Consider the following 22,337-nt stretch of genomic DNA (forward strand, 5'->3'; position numbering starts at 1 on the left):
ATGGGTTCGTGCCCCGGTCTGGGAAGACCCCACGTGCCGCGGAGCGGCTAGGCCAGTGAGCCATGGCTGCTGAGCCTGTGTGTCTGGAGCCTGTGCTCCACAACAGGAGAGGCCACAACAGTGAGAGGCCTGTGTACTGCAAAAACAAACAAACAGACAAACAAAAGGATCACACTGAGAAAACAGAGCTGTGTCCGAATGCTTTAAAGCAATGATCCCTGAAGGCAGTAGTAATATTTGCTACTAACTTTTTATCCACACCCCACCACCAAAGTGACTGGGAAAATACCTAATTCATCCATTTAATAACCTCTGTCCCTCACTGGCCATCCTGGAAGCCTCTTCCCAGGGACTGTTGTCTCACAGTTGATCTTGTATTAAAATGGAACCAAGGGAACTTATGACAAAAGTGTAACATGAGGGTTAGATATGTTAAATGGACCTACTCTGTAATTCAGCTTCTGTGACCAAGCAGTACGATTCAGAGACAGTTACCTTACTTTTATCACTATCAGTTCCATACCTGTAAATTAGTATTATTACTCTAATAACAATCCCAGAGTTGTTCCAAGGATTAAATGAGCCCACATACAAAAAGAATAGTACTTTTAAACAACAAGATCCTACTGTACAGCACAGGGAACTATATTCAATATCCTGTGATAGACCATAATGGAAAAGAATATGAAAAAGAATGTATATATATATATGTATAACTGAATCACTTAGCTTTACAGTAGAAATGAACACATTGCAAATCAACTGTACTTCAATAAATTTTAAAATAAGAATAGTACTTTTGACAACATACTCAATAAATGGAAGTTTAAAAATTCTTTTTTTCATGCATTTTTACATACATAATGTACATATAGTGAAGTGCTTAGTGAAGGTGCCATTCAATCAGTTTTGACCAAAAAAAGCACAGAACATTGCGTTACCCCAGAAATTTCCCTCATGTACCTTTCCTAGGTAATCCACCATCAGAAGCAAGTACTGATCTGATTTCTATCATCATCCATTAGTTTGCTTACATAATGTCATATAAATTAAATAATAAAATAAGTATTTTTGTGCTGTTTGGCTCCTTTCACTCATACTGTTTCTGAAATTCACCCATGTTAGTACGTTTATCTAACAACAAAAGAGATTTTTTTTTTTTTTTTTTTTGTGGTACGCGGGCCTCTCACTGCTGTGGCCTCTCCTGTTGCAGAGCACAGGCTCCGGACGCTCAGGCTCTGTGGCCATGACTCACGGGCCCAGCCGCTCCATGGCACGTGGGATCTTCCCGGACCGGGGCACGAACCCGTGTCCCCTGCGTCGGCAGGCGGACTCTCAACCACTGCGCCACAAGGGAAGCCCCAAAAGAGATTTTTATGTTTATCTTACTATAGTTTTCAGTGCTTCTTATCACTGGTGGATTTGTTTATTGGTTTGGTTGCACTCTTTTTTTAATTTAATTATTATAACTTTTTAATTTTTTTATTTTAATTATTTTTTTAAAATTATTTTTTCTTCTTTCTTTTTTCTCCCTTTTCTTCTGAGCCGTGTGGCTGACAGGGTCTTGGTGCTCTGGCCTGGTGTCAAGCCTAAGCCTCTGAGATGGGAGAGCTTAGTTCAGGACACAGGACCACCAGAGACCTCCTGGCCCCATGTAACATCAATCAGCAAGGGATCTACCAGAGATATCCATCCTAACACTAAGACCCAGCTACACCCAACGGCCAGCAAACTCCAGTGTGGGATGCCCCATGCCAAACAACCAGCAAGACAGGAACACAACCCCATGCATTAGCAGAGAGGCTGCCTAAAATCATACTGAGTTCGCAGACACCACAAAACACACCACTGGATGTGGCCCTGCCCATCAAGAAGACAAGATCCAGCCCCACCCACCAGAACACAGACACCAGTTCCCTCCACCAGGAAGCCTACACAATCCATTGAACCAACCTTACCCACTAGGGGCAGACATCAAAAACAATGGGAATTATGAACATGCAGCCTGTGAGAAGGAGACCCCAAACACAGTAAGTTAAACAAAATGAGAAGACAGAGAAATATGCAAGCAGATGAAGAGGCAAGGTAAAAACCCAGCAGACCAAAAAAATGAAGAGGAAATAGGCAGTCTACCTGAAAAAGAATTCAGAATAATGATAGTAAAGATGATCCAAAATCTTGGAAACAGAATGGAGAAAATACAAGAAAAGTTTAACAAAGACCTAGAAGAACTAAAGAGCAAACAATGAAGAACAACATACTAAATGAAATTTAAAATGCCCTAGAAGGAATCAATAGCAGGATAACTGAGGCAGAAGAACGGATAAGTGACCTGGAAGATAAAATAGTGGAAATAACTACCACAGAGCACAATAAAGAAAACAGAATGAAAAGAATTGAGGACAGTCTCAGAGACCTCTGGGACAACACTAAACGCAATAACACTTGAATTATAGGGGTCCCAGAAGAAGAAGAGAAAAAGAAAGGGTCTGAGAAAATGTTTGAAGAGATTATAGTTGGAAACGTCCCTAACATGGAAAGAAAATAATCAAGTCCAGGAAGTGCAGAGAGTCCTATACAGGATAAATCCAAGGAGAAACATGCCAAGACACATATTAATCAAACTATCAAAATTAAATACAAAGAAAAAGTATTAAAAGCATCAAGGGAAAAACAACAGATAACATACATGTGAATCCCCATAAGGTTAACAGCTGATCTTTCAGCAGAAAGTCTGAAAGCCTGAAGGGAGTGGCAGTACATACTTAAAGTGATTAAAGGGAAAAAACTGCAAACAAGATTACCCAGCAAGGATCTCTTTTAGATTCCATGGAGAAATTAAAACCTTTACAGATAAGTAAAAGTTAAGAAAATTTAGCACCACCAACCCAGCTTTACAACAAATGCTAAACGAACTTCTCTAGGCAGGAAACGCACGAGAAGGAAAAGACCTACAAAAACAAATGCAAAACAATTAAGAAAATAGTAATACAAACATACATATCAATAATTACCTTAAATGTAAATGGATTAAATGCTCCAACCAAAAGACATAGACTGGCTGAATGGATACAAAAACAAGACCTGCATATATGCTGTCTACAAGAGATCCAATTCAGACGTATTGACACATACAGACTGAAAGTGAGGGGATGGTATGATATTCCATGCAAATGGAAATCAGAAGAAAGCTGGAGTAGCAATTCTCATATCAGACAAAATAGACTTTAAAATAAAGACTTACAGGGCTTCCCTTGTGGCGCAGTGGTTGAGAGTCAGCCTGCTGATGCAGGGGACATGGGTTCGCGTCCCAGTCCGGGAAGATCCCACATGCCGCGGAGCAGCTGGGCCCGTGAGCCATGGCCGCTAAGCCTGCGCGTCCGGAGCCTGTGCTCCGCAACGGGAGAGGCCACAACAGTGAGAAGCCCGCATACCGCAAAAAAAAATTAAAATAAATAAAATAAAGACTATTACAAAGACAAAGAAGAACACTACATAATGATCAAGGGATCAATCCAAGAAGAAGACAGACATAACAATTGTAAATATTTATGCACCCAACATAGGAACACCTCAATACATAAGGCAAATGCTAACAGCTATAAAAGGGGAAATCGACAGTAACACAACCATAGTAGGGGACTTTAACACCCTACTTTCACCAACGGACAGATCATCCAAAATGAAAATAAATAAGGAAACACAGCTTTAAATGACAAATTAAACAAGATGGACTTAATTGCTGTTTATAGGACATGCCATCCAAAAACAACGAAATACACTTTCTTCTCAAGTGCTCAAGGAATATTCTCCAGGATAAATCATATCTTGGGTCACAAATCAAGCCTTGGTAAATTTAAGAAAATTAACATTGTATCAAGTATCTTTTCTGCCTTAAACACTATAGGACTAGATATCATTTACAGGAAAAAAAATACAAACACATGAAGGCTAAACAATATACTACTAAATAACCCAGAGGTCATTGAAGATATCAAAGAGGAAATTTAAAAATACCTAGAAACAAATGACAATGAAAACACGACAATCCAAAACCTATGGGATACAGAGAAAGCAGTTCTCAAAGGGAAGTTAAGAGCAATACAATCCTACCTCATGAAATGAGAAACATCTCAAATAAACAACCTAACCTTACACCTAAAGCAATAGAGAAGGAAGAACAAAAAAACCCAAAAGTTAGCAGTAGGAAAGAAATCATAAAGATCAGATAAGAAATAAAGAAAAAGAAATGAAGGACACAATAGCAAAGACCAATAAAACTAAAAGCTGGTTCTTTGAGAAGATAAACAGAAGTGATAAACCATTTGCCACATTCATCAAGAAAATAAGGGAGAAGACTCAACTGAACAGAATTAGAAATGAAAAAGAAGTACCAAGTGACACTGCAGAAATACAAAGGATCATGAGAGATTACTACAAGCAACTATATGCCAATAAAATGGACAACCAAGAAGAAATGGACAAATTCTTAGAAAAGCACAACCTTCCGAGACTGAACCAGGAAGAAATAGAAAATATAAACAGACCCATCACAAGCACTGAAATTAAAACTGTGATTAAATATCTTCCAACAAACAAAAGCCCAGACCAGATGGCCTCACAGGAGAATTCTATCAAACATTTAGAGAAGAGCTAACACCTATCCTTGTCAAACTCTTCCAAAATATAGCAGAGGAAGGAACACTCCCAAACTCATTGTATGAGGCCACCATCACCCTGATGCTGAAACCAGACAAAGAAGTCACACAAAAAAGAAAACTGCAGGCTAATATCACTGATGAACATACATGCAAACATCCTCAACAAACTACTAGCAAACAGAATCCAAAAGCACATTAAAAGGATCATACACCATGATCAAGTGGGGTTTATCCTAGGAATGCAAGGATTGATTTTCAACATATGCAAATCAATCAATTTGGTACACCATGTTAACAAATTGAACAATAAATACCATATGATCATCTCAATAGATGCAGGAAAAGCGTTTGACAAAATTCAACACCCATTTATGATAAAAAACCCTGCAGAGAATAGGCACAGAGGGAACTTATCTCAACATAGTAAAGGTCATATATGACAAACCCATAGCCAACATGGTACTCAATGGTGAAAAACTCAAACCATCTCCTCTAAGATCAGGAACAAGACAAGGTTGCCCACTCTCACCACTATCATTCAACATAGTTTGGAAAGTTTTAGCCACAGAAATCAGAGAACAAAAAGAAATAAAAGGAATCCAAATCAGAAAAGAAGAAGTAAAACTGTCACTGTTTGCAGATGACATGATACTATACATAGAGAATCCTAAACATGCCACCAGAAAACTACTAGAGCTAATCAATGAATTTGGTAAAGTAGCAGAATACAAAATTAATGCACAGAAATCTTTTGCGTTCCTATACACTAATGATGAAAAATCTGAAAGAGAAATTAAGGATACATTCCCATTTACCACTGCAACAAAAAGAATAAAATACCTAGGAATAATCCTACCTAAGGAGACCAAAAACCTGTATTCAGAATAGTATAAAACAGTGATGAAAGAAATTAAAGATGATACCAACAGATGGAGAGCTATATCATGTTCTTGGATTGGAAGTGTCAACATTGTGAAAATGACTCTACTACCCAAAGCAATCTACAGATTGAATGCAATCCCTATCAAACTACCAATGGCATTTTTCAGAGAACTAAAACAAAAAAATTCAAAATTTGTATGGAAACACAGATACAAATTGTCAAATAACAAAAGCAATCTTGAGAAAGAAAAACAGAGCTGAAACAATCAGCCTCCCTGACTTCAGACTATACTACAAAGCTATAATAATGAAGACAGTATGGTACTGACACCAAAACAGAAATATAGATCAATGGAACAGGATAGATAGCCCAGAGATAAACCCACACACATATGGTCACCTTATCTTTGATAAAGGAGGCAAAAATATACAATGGAGAAAAGACAGCCCCTTCAATAAGTGGTGCTGGGAAAACTGGACAGCTACATGAAACAAAATGAAATTAGAACACTCCCTAACACCATACACAAAAATAAGCTCAAAATAGATTAAAGACCTAAATGTAAGGCCAGACACTATAAAACTCTTAGAGGAAAACATAGGGAGAACACTCTTTGACATAAATCACAGCAAGATCCTTTTTGACCCACCTCCTAGAGAAATGGAAATAAAAATAAACAAATGGGACCTAATGAAACTTAAAAGCTTTTGCACAGCAACAGAAACCATACACAAGATGAAAAGAGAACCCTCCGAATGGGAGGAAATATTTGCCAACAAAGCCACTGACAAAGGATTAATCTCCAATATATACAAGCAGCTCATGCAGTTCAGTATCAAAAAAAAAAAAGCAAACAACCCAATCCAAAAATGGTCAGACAATCTAAATAGACATTTCTCCAAAAAGATATACAGATTGCTAACAAACACATTAATGGATGTTCAACATTACTAATCATCAGAGATATGCAAATCAAAACTACAATGAGGTATCACCTCACACCAGTCAGAATGGCCATCATCAAAAAATGTACAAACAATAAATGCTGGAGAGGGTGTGGAAAAGAGGAAACCCTCTTCCACTGTTGATGGAAATGTAACTTGATACAGCCACTATGGAGAACAGTATGGAGGTTCCTGAAAAAAATACAAATAGAACTACCATACGACCCAGCAATCCCACTGCTGGGCATATACCCGGAGAAAACCATAATTCAAAGTGTCATGTATCAAAATGTTCACTGCAGCTCTATTTACAACAGCCAGGACATGGAAGCAACCTAAGTGTCTACCAACAGATGAATGGATAAAGAAGATGTGGCACATATATACAATGCAATATTACTCAGCCAGTAAAAGAAACGAAAGTGAGTTATTTATAGGGTGGTGGATGGACCTAGAGTCTGTCATAAAGAGTAAAGTAAGTCAGAAAGAGAAATACAAATAACGTATGCTAACACATATACATGGGATCTAAGAAAGAAAAAAATGGTCTGATGAACCTAGGGGCAGGACAGGAATAAAGACACAGATGTAGAGAATGACTTGAGGACACGGGGAGGGGGAAGGGTAAGCTGAGACAAAGTGAGAAAGTGGCATGGACATATATACACTACCAAATGTAAAACAGATAGCTAGTGGGAAGCAGCCACATGGCCCAGTGAGATCAGCTTGGTGCTTTGTGACCACCTAGAGGGGTGGGATAGGGAGGGTGGGAGGGAGAAACAAGAGGGAGGGGATATGGGGTTATATGTATACATATAGCTGATTCACTTTGTTATACAGCAGAAACTAACACAATATTGTAAACCGTTTATACTCCAATAAAGATGTTAAAAAATTAAAAATAAATAAAAATAAAATAACTTCAGTAACTTTACTTCTGGTATTTGAAAAGTTTTTCCCCCCTTTCAATGCCATATATATTCACAAATACATATGTATGTGGTTATACAGACATATAAACACCCACACTTAGATATATTAATCATTAATATTCTTAGCGTTTCCTAGTTTCTGGATAGGAGTTATTTTTAAAATCTCCCTACTTTTTCAGAGATCAGGGAACAGGCCTAGCAGTGGTATTCAAATTTTAGCAAAGCATCTAAATTACCTGGAGAGCCTGTTTAAAAACAGATTCCTGAACCTCTAAGAGGTTCTGATTTAATAAGTGGGATGAAGGGCCTGAGAATCTGCATGTTTAACAAGCTTATGTGATGTTGAAGCTGCTGGTTTATAGACCACACTTTGAACAGCATTAGCTTAGGAAAATTAAATGGTTTTTCTAATATTCATACAGGAGTCTTATTGGCCTTTCTAAAGTCTGAGCCTATAACCACTAATTTATACTGTCTTTACTTGAAAAGACATCTGAAAAATCTGTTCAGTGCACAGGAGCATGGCAGCCAGGAAGCATTATGGTCAACTGATGAACCAACATTGCCTCACTTCCTTCTTCCTTCCTGGAATTTGGGTGCTGGTCTGTGATCTGGGGCATGTACATACTACAGCTGAATCCAGACATGTGACAAACACACACTGCAAAGTCGACTTTCTTCTCCCCTTATACTCTGTCAACAATCAGAGAGTTTTATTTTCCCCTTTAGGGTTGATTGGTCTCTAAACCAGGAATATTTTTATGACCAAGTCCTTTAAAACTTTCTCTGCTGAATTTATATTTTAAGTACTCGGCATCTAGGTGTATATTCCTGACAGAACACAGGCATTCTCAATTAAAGATCAACACCCTCAAAGCAAAGAACTCAGTCATCAAAATCCCAACCCAAACCCCTAAACTTCTGTAAGTTTTTAGGACAAGCAGAGAAGAGTTTTGTAGCTTTCCTCTCCAACAGATCAAGGACGTGTTGGCAGAGAAAGGCACTTCAGCGATACATCTATTATGTAGAATGTTTACACTTGGTGCAAGGACTCAAAAAAGGTACACTGAAGGTATTTTTGTTTCTGATTGTTAAATTACCTATTTAGCCTTTGAAACCATGTTAATGGAAAATCAATCCATAAATTGTATTTATACCTAAACTGCTTTAAAGATGCCCTTTGATTCCAAGAGTGAAAAATAATTTATCTCCTTTACAAAAAGTAAAATAAAAATAAAAATTCCCTGATTAAAAGGCAGAGAAGAGTTTGTTTGAAATGCCACCCTCACATTTTCACCAGTCTTTCAGCACTCTGTCGGAGGTACTAGGAGCAACGTGAACATGAGAGCTCAATGCATGGGCATTGGAGGCTTTTCCAAAAACCCCACAGAAAGTATGTGTGCTTCATGCTCACAGGAAGGCCTATTCATGATCAACTAAAAGTATATACCACACTTATTCCAGCAGTGAGAAATTCAGAGATACAATAAAAGCAAGCCTGTGACTATAACTCATTTGATTTTCATCAGCTCTGGACCTCCACCTTGTACACATGATGACATATAGGAGGTCTATGGTGCCACAAGAAGGCTCCAGGCCAACACCTTAGCTACCTTGCTCTCCCAGTTGCCAAAAGCCTTGGATTATGAGTGGGTTTTTTCTGTTTGTTTGTTTTTTGTTTTGTTTTTTAAGGAAATTAAAATGACAGCAAACGAGCTGTCAACTGAATTGTCAGAGACATTCTCCATTTTCTCTTGGACATGCCCTGTGGTCCTAGGCTATTAAACCATATTTCTCCAGTGCTTTAAACAGCAACATACACAATCCCGCTATTCTACACAATAGGTGAACACAGAGTTAAATTCTAGTAAGTCTGGTAAAGAGTCTGGCTCCTAACCCTTCCTTTCTACACAACCTTAGAAAACCTTTCTACTTATTTCTCTTCTGGTTTCCCAGAACAGAAGTATCTATTCCAGATGGTTGTTATGAGTCGTACTTGTGACTTCTTTTTTCAAACCTTATAGCACAATGCCTGACTCACAACAACCATGAGTGGTAGTTTCTGGAGGATTCTCTCTCTCCTCCCTCCACCTGTCCCTCTCTCCCCACCACCCTCCACATATATAGATCATATATACACATCATATATGTATGATCTACATAACATATATATGATGTATATATTACATGTATACACACACGTATAGAGAACAATTATATACCATTCAACAAATTGTGTGTGTGTGTGTGTATATATATATATATATACAAATAATACATATGCATGTAAGTATGTGTGTACATATATACACTACACACATACAGAATCATTATCATTGTAACTAGAAAACAAATGGGACCTCTTGACTCAACTTAGAAGAGTCTAACCCCAGCCTAGGTATGTATCCAAAACATATATAAAGATAACCCCCCGAAAAAACTTAAGATATAATATAACGTTTTTGCCAAAAGTTTCCTGTGGATGTAGAAAATGGAAATATACAGTGTATTACACGCACCACTTCTTTACTTATCTCTTGACCTGAAGTCTTATCACATAGGCACAACCTCAATTTCTCTCTTCTTTCTATCAGAGACACCTGCACAAATGTCTCCTCATCCTTAGACTGACTCTCCTCTGGTCATCTCTATTACTGAGGTGGTATACTGAAGTATCTCTACTACTGAGACAGTGCAGCCCTCAGTTTCTTCCATTGTATTTTTATCCATCCCACCACATTGAACAAGCTGGTAACAAAAGAGCAGATCATTGCTTAAAAGGAGAAAGGGAAAACGGAAAGAGAAAAAGAAAAGAGTAGATGAGGAGAACAGAAGGCAAAATGTATCTGCCCTCAAAAAAGATAAAGTCACAAGTCCATACCTTAGCAGTCCTAATCTTCTCGAATCTGGAACACAAAGTTCAGAGCAACATTGGGGTTCAGATAATCTGCTCGGGCCACCACGAAAGGGATGGTTTTCTTCACCTCCTCCACGTGAGTTACAGGAGAGCCTTCTCCAAGCCCCTGAGGACAGAGGTTTCTTCCAGATCTACAAAATCACAAGTGAAAGAAGATATTCAAAACAATAACAACAACAAACATACAACAATGATATTAGATTCCAGATCATGTGCTTTGAGGAAATTAAACAAAAGACACTCTTCTGACTGGCATAAAATGCATAGTATTTGAATGGATTCAGTCTTGGTCATACAGAATCATACAAGATCAGAAAAGGTCATAGTATATCAAGGCTGGAAATTTTCTGAAGACAAGACTAGCCAAATTTGCTCATTTAACATAGAGGGAAACTAACAATCAGAGAGGAAACGTGATTTTTCTGGCGGCAATTCATTACCTGTGGCATATTTCAACCAGTGAAGCAAGCAAATCTTAATAAACACAAGCAAGGTACTTAACCTTGTGGTCGATATGAAAATGAGACAAAGGGACAATGCACCACTTCTTCATCTTGAAATCCTTGGCTTCTGAGATACCGAACTTGCCATTATTAAGAGGGCCAGTCCCTGTTGGCTATGTCTGTTAGACCTGCTCAGTCTCCCAATTTGCAACATAAGAGCATCCTGGGACTCAACCCTGGGCCTCCTGTCCAAGCACACTCTCCCACCAGGGGGCATCTTCCAGTTCTGTGGCTTAAGATACTGTTATACATTCACAACTCTGAAATGTGTCTCCAGGCCGAGATACTTCCTTGAACTCCAGATTTCCCTATTGACGGCCTATCCAAAAACTCTCCTTAGAATGCTAATAGATATGTCAGATATTGTATGCCCAAACTGAAGTCATAATTCTATCACCCTTCTGAAGACAAGCAAGGTCCACACTCTTCTCTGTCAGTGGCAATATCATTCACCCTTTTGTCAGCCCCAAACCCTTCCAGTCAACCTTGACTCCTCTCTCATCCACACCCCATGTTCACCATGACATCAGCAAATTCCCGTGGCTTTATCTTCAGAATAAATCCAGCACCTGATCACCACCTCCTTTATACCACCACCCTGCTCCAAGGCAGCATTATGGACCTACAGGGCTGCACAGCAGGTGTGCTCAAACCACGGCTGTCACTCTCAAATGGACCCTTGAGGAAGAGAGTGACAGACGGTCCCCTGCTCAAAACCTTCCATCACACTAAGAGTCAAAGTCATCACAAAGTCATCACTGTTATCACTGTCTTTCTCCCACTTATCCCAGTTATTCATCTCCAGCCATGCTGGTCTCCAATAGCTTCCTCCAACCTTCCTGTAACTCTGCTTGAGACTTAGGCTTTCATAGTTCCCTTCACCTGGAGTGTTCTTTTTCCCCTCACTATTTCACATCTTTGTTTCAATGGTACCTTTTCAGTGAGGCCTCTTGTTAATCACCCTATTTAAAACTCTAAAACCTGACCGCATCTCCTCATCCCCCCTTCTCTGTTTAAAACTTACAAAAGACTTTCTGATATACTATATGGTTTATACTTGTTTACTACCTGCTTTCCCCAATAAAACATAAGCTCCCTATTGGCAAGGAATTTAATCTCCAGTATCCTTTTATATCTTCCAGCACTTCCCCCACAGCCTGGCACAAAGGACGAGCTCAGTATATATTTTTGAATGAATGAATGAACAAAAAGGAAGGTTAAGTAAACCTTCTCAAGGTCACTCAGATGACAAGTGGCTCCAGCTAGATCTGAACTAAAAACATTCTGTCTCCAGCAGACTTGATGCTATGTAACTGTGACTATGCTAATGCCTTCCGGTGCTGGTGTTAGAAATAGATTCGGTAGAGTCTGACATGTATTATTACAGGTATTTGTGGATTAAGCAGATGAAGTGCCCAAAATTATTTCTAGAAACACCTGAAGAGTACATGCTGCATGCACTGGGATGAAGCCGCTTACATCCTAATACTGCAATTTCACTGTAACTTTCTCCCTGTCTTTCTCAGTCTCCCCTGCCCTTTCTTCCAAGACTTAATCTCTTGTCCCTCCCTAAAATCTAAGTCCCTGCCTTACTTGAGGAAATATGAGGACAGGGATCCAAGGTTAGACAAAGAAATGGAAAGATCTGTGTTTAGGGAAAAGGTGTGGGGCAGGAATCAAAGGACTTTGGATCTGAGTCTAATTGGTCACCAATTCACCTTGTGCTTTCAAGGTGATCCCTTTACCTCCCTAAGAGTCCGTTGCTCACTGGGCAAAAATACATGGTGTACAGAGATTTTCCAACTTTAAAAAATGATTATTTTCCTTTTTGATTAATAAAAGCCTCCCTTTTTCTGAGTAGTCTAAGATTGGTTAGGAAACAGAGTATAGCATTTCAGAATGAGGCTTTGGGATAATCAGAGAACTCATTTCCTGGTTCCACCAGAATGAAACCCTGACTAAGAAATTCAGTCTCTCTAAGGATCATATTTTTATGTAAAAGTGAGATGATAGAAATACCCATCCCCTTAGAATGTTTATGAAAATGAAACAGGGTAACATAGATAAACCATTCATTACTGCGTATGACATAAGTATTCAGTAAAAGGTTGTTGCTCTTAATGTTTTATTTTTATGACTGCAGGCTTACATACTGAACATTTCGTGATTTTTATCTACCTGTTACCTCACTGCCCCTCAGAGTTTGAGTCTTTCCTGCCTTGATGACATGAAGTTGCTTTTGTGGCCCTTGATGTGACTTCGGGCAGCTTTCTCTGAACTACCCTCAGGCTCAGGTGGATATCGTTATTCCAACTGCCCTCACAGTCTGCGGGCAGATGACAGAATTTTGTAACATGAGAAACTCAAGTTTTCTGGTTCGCTTCTTGTCCTCTCGCTGATGCCTAGTAATTTGAGGATCATCTTGGCCCTAGTATTATAATGGGCTGATAATCGTCCAGTCACAGCCTACAATTATTTCTGCATTCCAAAGCCAAGAAACACAACTCTGAAAGCAAACAATGCTATAATTCAGCACAATGATATATATAGTTATTAAAGAAATTGTGCTGACTGCTTTGAGAATTCAAGTCTCCAGTCTATCCAAATGCAACTTTCTTTCTTCCTAACTGATATTAAGAAACTGTCTATGTTTGGGTGGTAACAACATAAAAATATGTCACCTACCTTTCAGATTTCATTATACCACAACCTAATAAAAAGTTAAGGTGCTGCAAGGAAAAGTTACTTACATTCCATTCTAAGTCATTGAAGTGCTTGTTCGGAAATGCATTTACTAACAAATATTTATGGAGTGCACAATATTTGCCATCATTTTGTTAAGGACTGGAGATTTGGTAGGGAACATTAAAGACTTTACTGCTACCCTCGTAAAGTTTTCACTCCGGCAGCTTTTCTTTGTCTTTTGCAATTTCCTAACTTCTGCCCAGATGCGGTAAGACATGGCGACCCTCTACAAAGTTCATGATTCACCGACACAGTGATAGAGTGTACTGATATAAGGAGCCTAATTTCTGCTTGATATATAGAGAGAATTCTATAATTCTTGGTTTTCTTAGGAGACAATGTCATTTCCTTAGTTTGCTCCCCACTCCTCACCCAACACACCCCTCTTCTGAATTGATCCGGGTTTATTTACCTCCTTCAGCAAAGAAACAAAAATTGTTCACCAAATCCACAAGTACACAATTCATTAATGAGATGCTACATGGGTGGTAGGGTATACAGGACACTGAGTTCAGAGGACACAGCTTCAGAAATTAGCATTTTTGAAATCTCTGGAAAATGTGATGGAATTAATGCTGTTATATGTCAAAAAATAAACTGAGAAAGTATATATACTGGCAATATGGTCAAAGAGAAAAATGTCAAGATAGAACAACATGCGTCTTAAATCACCAATGGTGACATGGTTAGAACATGAATCATAGAGGCAGGTGGCATGTTTGCCTGTCGGGCAGCCTTGAACGCTTCAAGGAATATCTCATTTTTCAAGAGGTATCATTAGTAGCTGTTCTGGTGGCAGAGTGGGAAACACACCTAATGGTTGGGCGTGCATTAAAAATGACTACTTTTGAGTACAGAATACACATGGGCATCGATCCATAAATGCACCCAAACACACTCCCAAGAGAGGCAGGCAACCAGAGAGGGCAGGGCAAGGGAAAGCAGGAGGGGGACAGGAGGGTACTGACAACTCTAAAATGGATCTTCAGGGGCTTCCCTGGTGGCGCAGTGGTTGAGAGTCCGCCTGCTGATGCAGGGGACACGGGATCGTGCCCCAGTCTGGGAGGGTCCCACGTGCCGCGGAGCGGCTGGGCCCGTGAGCCATGGCCGCTGGGCCTGCGCGTCCGGAGCCTGCGCTCCGCAGCGGGAGAGGCCGCAGCGGTGAGAGGCCCACGTACCGCAAATAAATAAATAAATAAATAAATAAATAAATAAATAAATAAATAAATAAATAAATAAAATGGATCTTGATTAAGACTTCAGGGTGACAGGGGAAGGGATGAATTATAAATTTAAATCTACCTACACCAGCAGGGTTGGGTCCAGCTGGAAATCAGAGAAGCAATGCTGTAGAGACTTATCTTTCCAAGAGAACTGTGATTATACATACACCACACAAGCATCCAAGGCTGTACCTCACATACCCACACACAGCATTCGCGTTGCCAGCAATGCTTTGCAATATGTACCTTACTTCCATTTGCATATAAGGAAGTTGGCATTTGGATTAAGCAATTCGCTTGAAATCACTCAACTAGAAAGGGACAGGATTCAAATTCAGAACAAACCCTGATGCTTAGCGGTATTCCCCAAGCATGCTGACAATCACAGTCGATTCTTTCTTTCCAATTAAACCTAGTTCTGACACTTGGAAATGCCCCATTTTGAACCCCAAAGGAAGAATGCAGTCTCCTAAGAATGTAACTGTGAAAACTGGCCCAGCTCAGTCTCTGCCGAGGACAGCAAAGGCACACATACAGGAGAGGGCACGTTTCTTCCAAAGTCAGAGGAGGTCACACCACATACTGCAACAGTTGCTTCCTGAGCAGCAGAGACGGGGGACCAAATCAATTTGTAAAATATTAATTATATTTTCTACGAGTTGACATTATTGAAAGGGTGTCAGGCCCATGCAATATAATATACTTAGGGGATCTTGGTGCTCCCCTGTAACTGTAATCACCCCCCGTTGGCTACGTATTGAAGACTTTGCCTGCTATTCATCTGTAGTTTGGACAACAAACAATATAACTGCTAGGGAATAGCAAAATAAAATCTGTGTCCTGGATTTTAAGAAGTGTAGAACACATCGAGTGACTTTTAGATACCTGATCTCTTACCAGTGCATTAGTACCTCACCTCCTTACCTGATCAGCCTTTTGAATTGAATGGTGAAACCAAAAGTAGTCTGAAGAAAAGTCACTGAACATTATCATGGAATTTTAGGGAATTTCTTAGCATCGGGGCTAACTGCTGGTCTGTATTCTTCTTTGCTAGTTAATAAAATATTTATCTCCAACTTCATAAAGTGGGTCAAACATTGATGGTTTGTAGGTAGTAACAGCAGTGGCTCACAAGATGGATTTTTCAATAGTTAGTGTTTACAGAAGACATTACAATGGCCACCCTCACCCCTCTCCATTGGCACCTGCCCACTAGCCCTCCAAGTCTGACATTTGCTCTTTCAGATATCTAGAAATACAGGTCTCCCTTTGCTTTAGGAAATAGGTCTTTGGTGCTGGAGAAGCCATCTTTGTTCCCAGTCTAGAAGCAAGTATACATATAAAATCCCTAAATACATCCACTCTTTGCATGATTCACCTATTCAGTCACAACTACCCATAAACTTCCACACATGCCTGTGGACCAACATCCCACTTAGACACTAATAAAATTTACAGTGGCAGCATGCTACCCCACATGACCTCAAATCCAAACAGTGGGTGTTCTGTGCTGCCTTAAACCCAGATAATAGCTGAGTTCATCACACCCTCCTTATCTGTTAGCCTGGAGATACAACTGGACCACATGCTTAGATGGATGAATGATAAAATTACCAGAGGCCATTTTAAGTGACAGCTTTCTGTATATCTCCAGATAGTAACACAATAAAGAAAAGTATTAAAAAGCATTGCCTCAACCCCAAAACACTGGCCCCTGACCTCCTATTCTTGGTCACACACATGTTAGATCCACTGTATTACAGCACTGTGAACACCATGGAAGCGTGCTCAGCAAAAACCTGTGCAAGGAGGCTGTCAATCAGGACACAGTTTTGTCTTGGTACAATCAACTCCAAAGGTAATACTGTATTAGATCCCTGCTCAGGTTTGTTTCCTGGCTCAGCTACCTACTATCTGTATCTTTGGACAGGTTATTTAACCTCGCAGTGCTTCATCTGCAAGACAAATCACAATATCTACCTCAAAGGGTTCTTTGTGAGGAGTAATTTTAACACACTAATGCTCTATTTGAATTAATACAAGCTATGTATGTTATTAATTCATGGTGCTATGAATTTTATTACATAAAATAATACCTCGATCATCATCCCTTAAAAGGATTTTGGGATAGTAAAAAACAGTAATATGTGTGACAATACATTTATGTCTTGCCTACTGGACCGAGTCGTTGAGAACATGAACTCCATTGTGTATGTTGTTTATTTCTCTTAGGCACAGAGTAAGAATGCAATATAGAGTCAATGCATAGACATATCCATCTGCGGATATATATTAATCATTTACGACACTATTTGCTGGCTGATTTCCAAACAAAGCTACAGCATTTCTCGGCTACCACTGTGGTGGTCAAAAGGAAAGCCTGGCCTAGGGAATGACCAGGTCTTCTCCCACGCTAATGTGTTGGGTAAACCCAAATAATCTGCGAATAAGAGAGGGAGAATTACAGCCCAACACCCATCCTATTAACGAAAGAACAATTGATTACCATCATTATTGGTAATCAACAAGAAGAGTCTCAGAGAGATTATTTGAGCTTGTATGTGCCAGCACTGTGCTGAGCTTGTATTTGTTCATGAAATACTCCCAATAAACGAATGAGATAATGTTATTAGGATTCTCACATCGCATATGGGGAAGATGATGGCTCAGAGTATTAAAGTAACTTGTGCAGCATCACAGAGTGTTGACTGGAACCTTTGAGAGTCTGATTTTTCCAGTTTGTTATTTATATTCTTACACTGCTTATGTAATTTTGTTAGGGGTAATCTTTTCATTTCATAAGAGCAAAGACTTAATATTCCTAATTTATAAAGATCTTCCGAAGAGAGAAAAGAAAAACACTAATAATTGTCTAGAAAAATAGGCAGGGATATCAATAGGAAATTTAAAGAAAGTTAAATGCAAATAGCCTATGAACTCAGCAACACTCATAAAAGAAATGCCAATTATAGATGGGAAAATTAGAACACTAATAATAACTGCAAAGGAATAAAACACTTCAGATATATTTAAACCTGTGAATTCATAGCAATACTAAGAAAAAAAAAAAGGACCCCATGGGTCACAAGTAGAGGGTAATAGAGAACCAAATCAATATTTTGAAAATGATAAATAAAAGAAAATCATGCTTTGTCCTGCTTTTCCTTGTGACCTATAATCAAATACCGATAAAAAGAAATTTCCATTTGTAGCAAAAATAAAAACAAAATTACAAAATTTGAATACCAACATTTCATAAGCCCTAATGAAATAGTAGATATCAGTAATAATTATCAGTGGCTGCTACAGTCACAAAAGAAAGAAATTTTACATGCCTCGTGATGGAAGCACATAGTCTCACTTGTGAAGTAGTCCAGCCAAAAACAGAAAAACCTGAATTCGATCTGCTAGCTTATGGGAAATATGGGTGACTACAAACTTTGCTATACACATCACAGGGACACAATCAAGAACATCCAGACTGTGGGACTGTCTACAGGACAAACATCCCTATTGTCGTCAACAAGTAAAGTGCAAGGAAAATAAAGGAGAGTGATGAGGAACCTATGGATTAAGAGGCATAGGAGACATGCAAGCCAATTCTAAAGGATGGCACTTATTTGGATCTTGATTTACAAACTTTATTTGGATCTATTTTTTACAAAGAAAAAATAAAATCAGTAATTTTAAAAGTGACTAGATATTTGATAATACTAAATAACCGTGAATATCTTCAGTGTAATAATGATATCGTCCTATTTATAAAAAGGATGTCACCTTTTAGCGATGAATACTGAAATATTTAGAGATGAATACAAACAAAAGAATTGGAGAGGGCCATAGGGATCAGCCAATTAAATCCTATTATTCTGCAGATGAGAGGAGAGTGGCTTGTGACACAGAAGTGGGTGGGGTCCGGTGGCTAATAAGAACCCAGGTCTCTAATGCTCAGTTCCCATAATTCAAGACCAAGCCACACCATGTGGCATCTTAAATACTTCTATGATCCTGGTAAAACTACAACTTGCCTTATATCTAGTATCAGAAAACTGGTAAGAATATATAGGGTACAGGAAGAGTTGTGCCTTGTGTGAGGGAGCTTGAGACGGGTAGGAGGAGTTTATTTTTTATATAGACTTTATTATAGCAGTTTTAGGTTGACAGCAAAATTGAAGAGAAGGTATAGAGAGTTCCCATACATGCTCTGCGCCACACATGCACAGCCACCTCCACCATCAACATCCTGCACCACAGTGGTATAATGGTTACAACTGATGAACCTACACTGACACATCAAAATCACCCAAAGGGGCTTCCCTGGTGGCACAGTGGTTGAGAGTCCGCCTGCCGATGCGGGGGACGCGGGTTCGTGCCCCGGTCCGGGAGGATCCCACGTGCCGCGGAGCAGCTGGGCCCGTGAGCCGTGGCCGCTGCGCCTGCGCGTCCGGAGCCTCTGCTCCGCAACGGGAAAGGCCACGACAGCGAGAGGCCCGCGTACCACAAAAAAAAAAAAAAAAAAAAAAATCACCCAAAGTCCATAGTGTACCTTAGGGTTCACTCTTGAAGTTGTACATTTTATGGACTTTGACAAATGTATCCACCATAATAGTATCATACAGAATGGTTTCCTGCCCTAGAAATCCCCTGTTCTCTATCTATTCAACCCTCCCTTGCACCACTCCCTGGCAACCACTGATCTTTCTACTTTTTCCATAAGTTTTCCTTTTCCAAAATGTCATATAGTTGGATTCATACAGTATATAGCCTTTTCAGATTGGCTTCTGTCACTTAGAAATATGCATTTAAGTTTTTTCCATGTCTTCTTATGGCTTGATAGCTTGTTTCTTTTCAGCACTAAGTAACATTACATTGTCTGGATGTACCACACTTTATTGATCCCGTCACCTACTAAAGGGCATCTTGGTTGCTTCCAAGTTTGGGCAGTTATGAATAAATCTGCTGTAAACATCTGCATGTAGGTTTTCACGTGAACTTAAGCTTTCAATCCCTTTGGGCAAATATCAAGGAGGAGCACGATGGGTGGCAGGATCGTAAGGCAAGAGTGCATTTAGTAAGAAACTGCCAAACTGTCTTCAAATGGGTTTAACAAATCAACTCCTCAAGTGAAAATCATACATACCCAATGTTATTCTAAAAATATCTTAGAAAGGCAGCATGTTGAGGCTGAAATTACAGATTTCCAAAGCCTCTAAGCTGTAAGTTCTGTGAGGGAAGGGAATTTTTTAGTAGGTCACTGTATTCCCAATAGTATTCCTAGTACCTAGAACAGTGATGGTACATAATATGTTCTCATAAAATGTTTGTTAAATGAATAGATAAATCCAAAGGAAAAAGATAATTCTTTCAGTTTTATAGCAGACAGTTGTTTGTTTAGTTAAACAAGTGAAGTGAAGACTCATCTTTGGGGCCTGGTAGTGTGAAAAATAAGTATTTTTAAACAATGGATTATCACTCAGATCAAGTCTTCACCCTATAAGAGATGTGAAAGTCTGGAACAGACAGAGAAAAAAGCAGAATCAAGCCTTGCCTCTTACTCTGGGGCATGTGCTCATTGCATGAAATGGGGGACAGAATCTTCTGCATTATTTAAATAGTTCTCTCTTCACTTGACATGTGTGTACAGTTGAATTTAAGTAAATTAAATGCACATAAGCTGAGGCTCCACTATAATTGCAAAACCATTGCATTGGAAATAAGCTTTCACTGAAATCACATTAGAAACCAGAAAGATTAAATTAGATTTAGAAACATATTTGGCCCCATCAAGAAATAGATTACGGGGACTTCCCTGGTGGTGCAGCGGTTAAGAATCACCTGCCAATGCAGGGGACACAGTTTCGAGCCCTGGTCTGGGAAGATCCCACATGCTGTGGAGCAACTAAGCCTGTGCACCACAACTACTGAGCCTGCGCTCTAAAGCCTGCGAGCCACAACTACTGGAGCCCGTGCACCTACAGCCCATGCTCTGCAACAAGGGAAGCCACCGCAATGAGAAACACTGCATCGAAGACCCAACCCAGCCAAAAATAAAATAAATAAATTTTTAAAAAAAGAAATAGATTATGGAAAGTTTATAAAACAATACAGATACACATCATAGGCCAGTAAAGTACCTGGCTAGGAAAGGAAACAGCCTCATTACCTAAACCAGGAAAGGAAAGACGTCATCTAACTTCAAAACATTGACTATGGAGTCAATCAAACCTTTGAACGAAACCCCTGCTCTTCAAATTTAAGCAATTCACCTACTCATCTGGCCTCAGTTTTCCATGATATAAAAGAGGTACAATAATACCTATGGGTACTGAAAGGAGAAAAACTATATGCGACAGGTCTAGCACACTGGTTTTCAATTTCCAAAACAAACTCACAAAAAAATCATAGTAACAAGTCCTTAAAAATCTAATATGAAGTTCTGGGAAATACAGGTTTGCTGATCCTAAGCCTTCCCAAACACAGTACTTCCCACCACAGTGCAAGCTAAGCTACTATTTAATATTTATTAAGAATCCACAGAGCCCTATGAATTACATAAACATGCCTTAGATGGCTGCCTACTATCTTTCCCTCACCCTTCTTCTCAGGCAAATATGAAGTTAAATTAGTCACTTATTATAAGGTTCTCCGAAAACATTAAAGTCTAAAGAAACACCTGATAATAGTTCTTAGCCATCTGGCAACAAGTGCTGCTCACAAACTGACATGAACCATTTGGTAAAAATAAAAAAACTCTTAATTTTACATTTCACTTACTGAAGGTTCTAAGTTGAGAAATTTCTAAGAGGAGAAAATGGTTTATTAAAAAGGAAAACAAATGGGTAAATCCTTGAACACATTCGCAATCTCATAGGAAAGCTTAAAGAAATTTCTACCTCTAGCGTCCAGTTTTAATTAATAAACTTAAGGCAAATTATACACTTTACCCATCCAAGCATGCATCCGGATGTACACACACATAATACACACTTTGTAAAGGATAAAATGTGGTTGCTTTCTTTTCTCAGTCCTTTCACATGAATAGCAACATATCAACTTGCTAAGAAACAAGCAAAACTGCCACCAAGAAGCTTACCTACAATGCCTCTCATGTGAAAGGAGAGCTCTCCATCTACCGTAAGCCACTCACCTCTTCCAGACTAAGCCACTAAAAACAGTTCTCACTTGCCTGATGATAACAGACTTCTACCTGGTCTCTAATCAATTCATCTCTGGCTGACCTCAAGCCATTCTCTACCCTATAGTATGAATGAGCTTCTCAAGATAAACCACTTCTATTACTCAGCCTAAAACTTTTCAAAGATTTCCCACTGCCTTTAGCAAAAAATACCAAATCTTTACGATGGTTTAGAAGATTTTCTGAGACCTGGCTCTTATTTCACCAGTCTCATCTTGGATCATACACTTCCACCTACTCAATATGCACCAGCCATACTGGCCACCTTCCCTTTACTGTGAAGCGCCATGTTCCTTCTGGCCTCGGGGTCTTAAGCATATTGGAAATACAAAGT

General features: G+C 39.2%; 1 protein-coding gene across 1 annotated transcript in view; it reads right to left on the reverse strand.

Annotated features, from left to right (window-relative positions):
* The window catches only part of SGCD (sarcoglycan delta), a 1,028,538-nt gene that overhangs the window by 611,834 nt on the left and 394,367 nt on the right, over positions 1 to 22,337 (reverse strand). The window contains exon 2 of the mRNA XM_067032014.1: positions 10,302 to 10,468. The gene's annotated coding sequence lies outside the window, so the exon portion shown is untranslated. The remainder of the gene's footprint in view (positions 1 to 10,301; positions 10,469 to 22,337) is intronic.

The sequence above is a fragment of the Kogia breviceps genome, chromosome 4 (assembly GCF_026419965.1).
Source record: "Kogia breviceps isolate mKogBre1 chromosome 4, mKogBre1 haplotype 1, whole genome shotgun sequence".
Lineage (NCBI taxonomy): Eukaryota > Metazoa > Chordata > Mammalia > Artiodactyla > Physeteridae > Kogia > Kogia breviceps.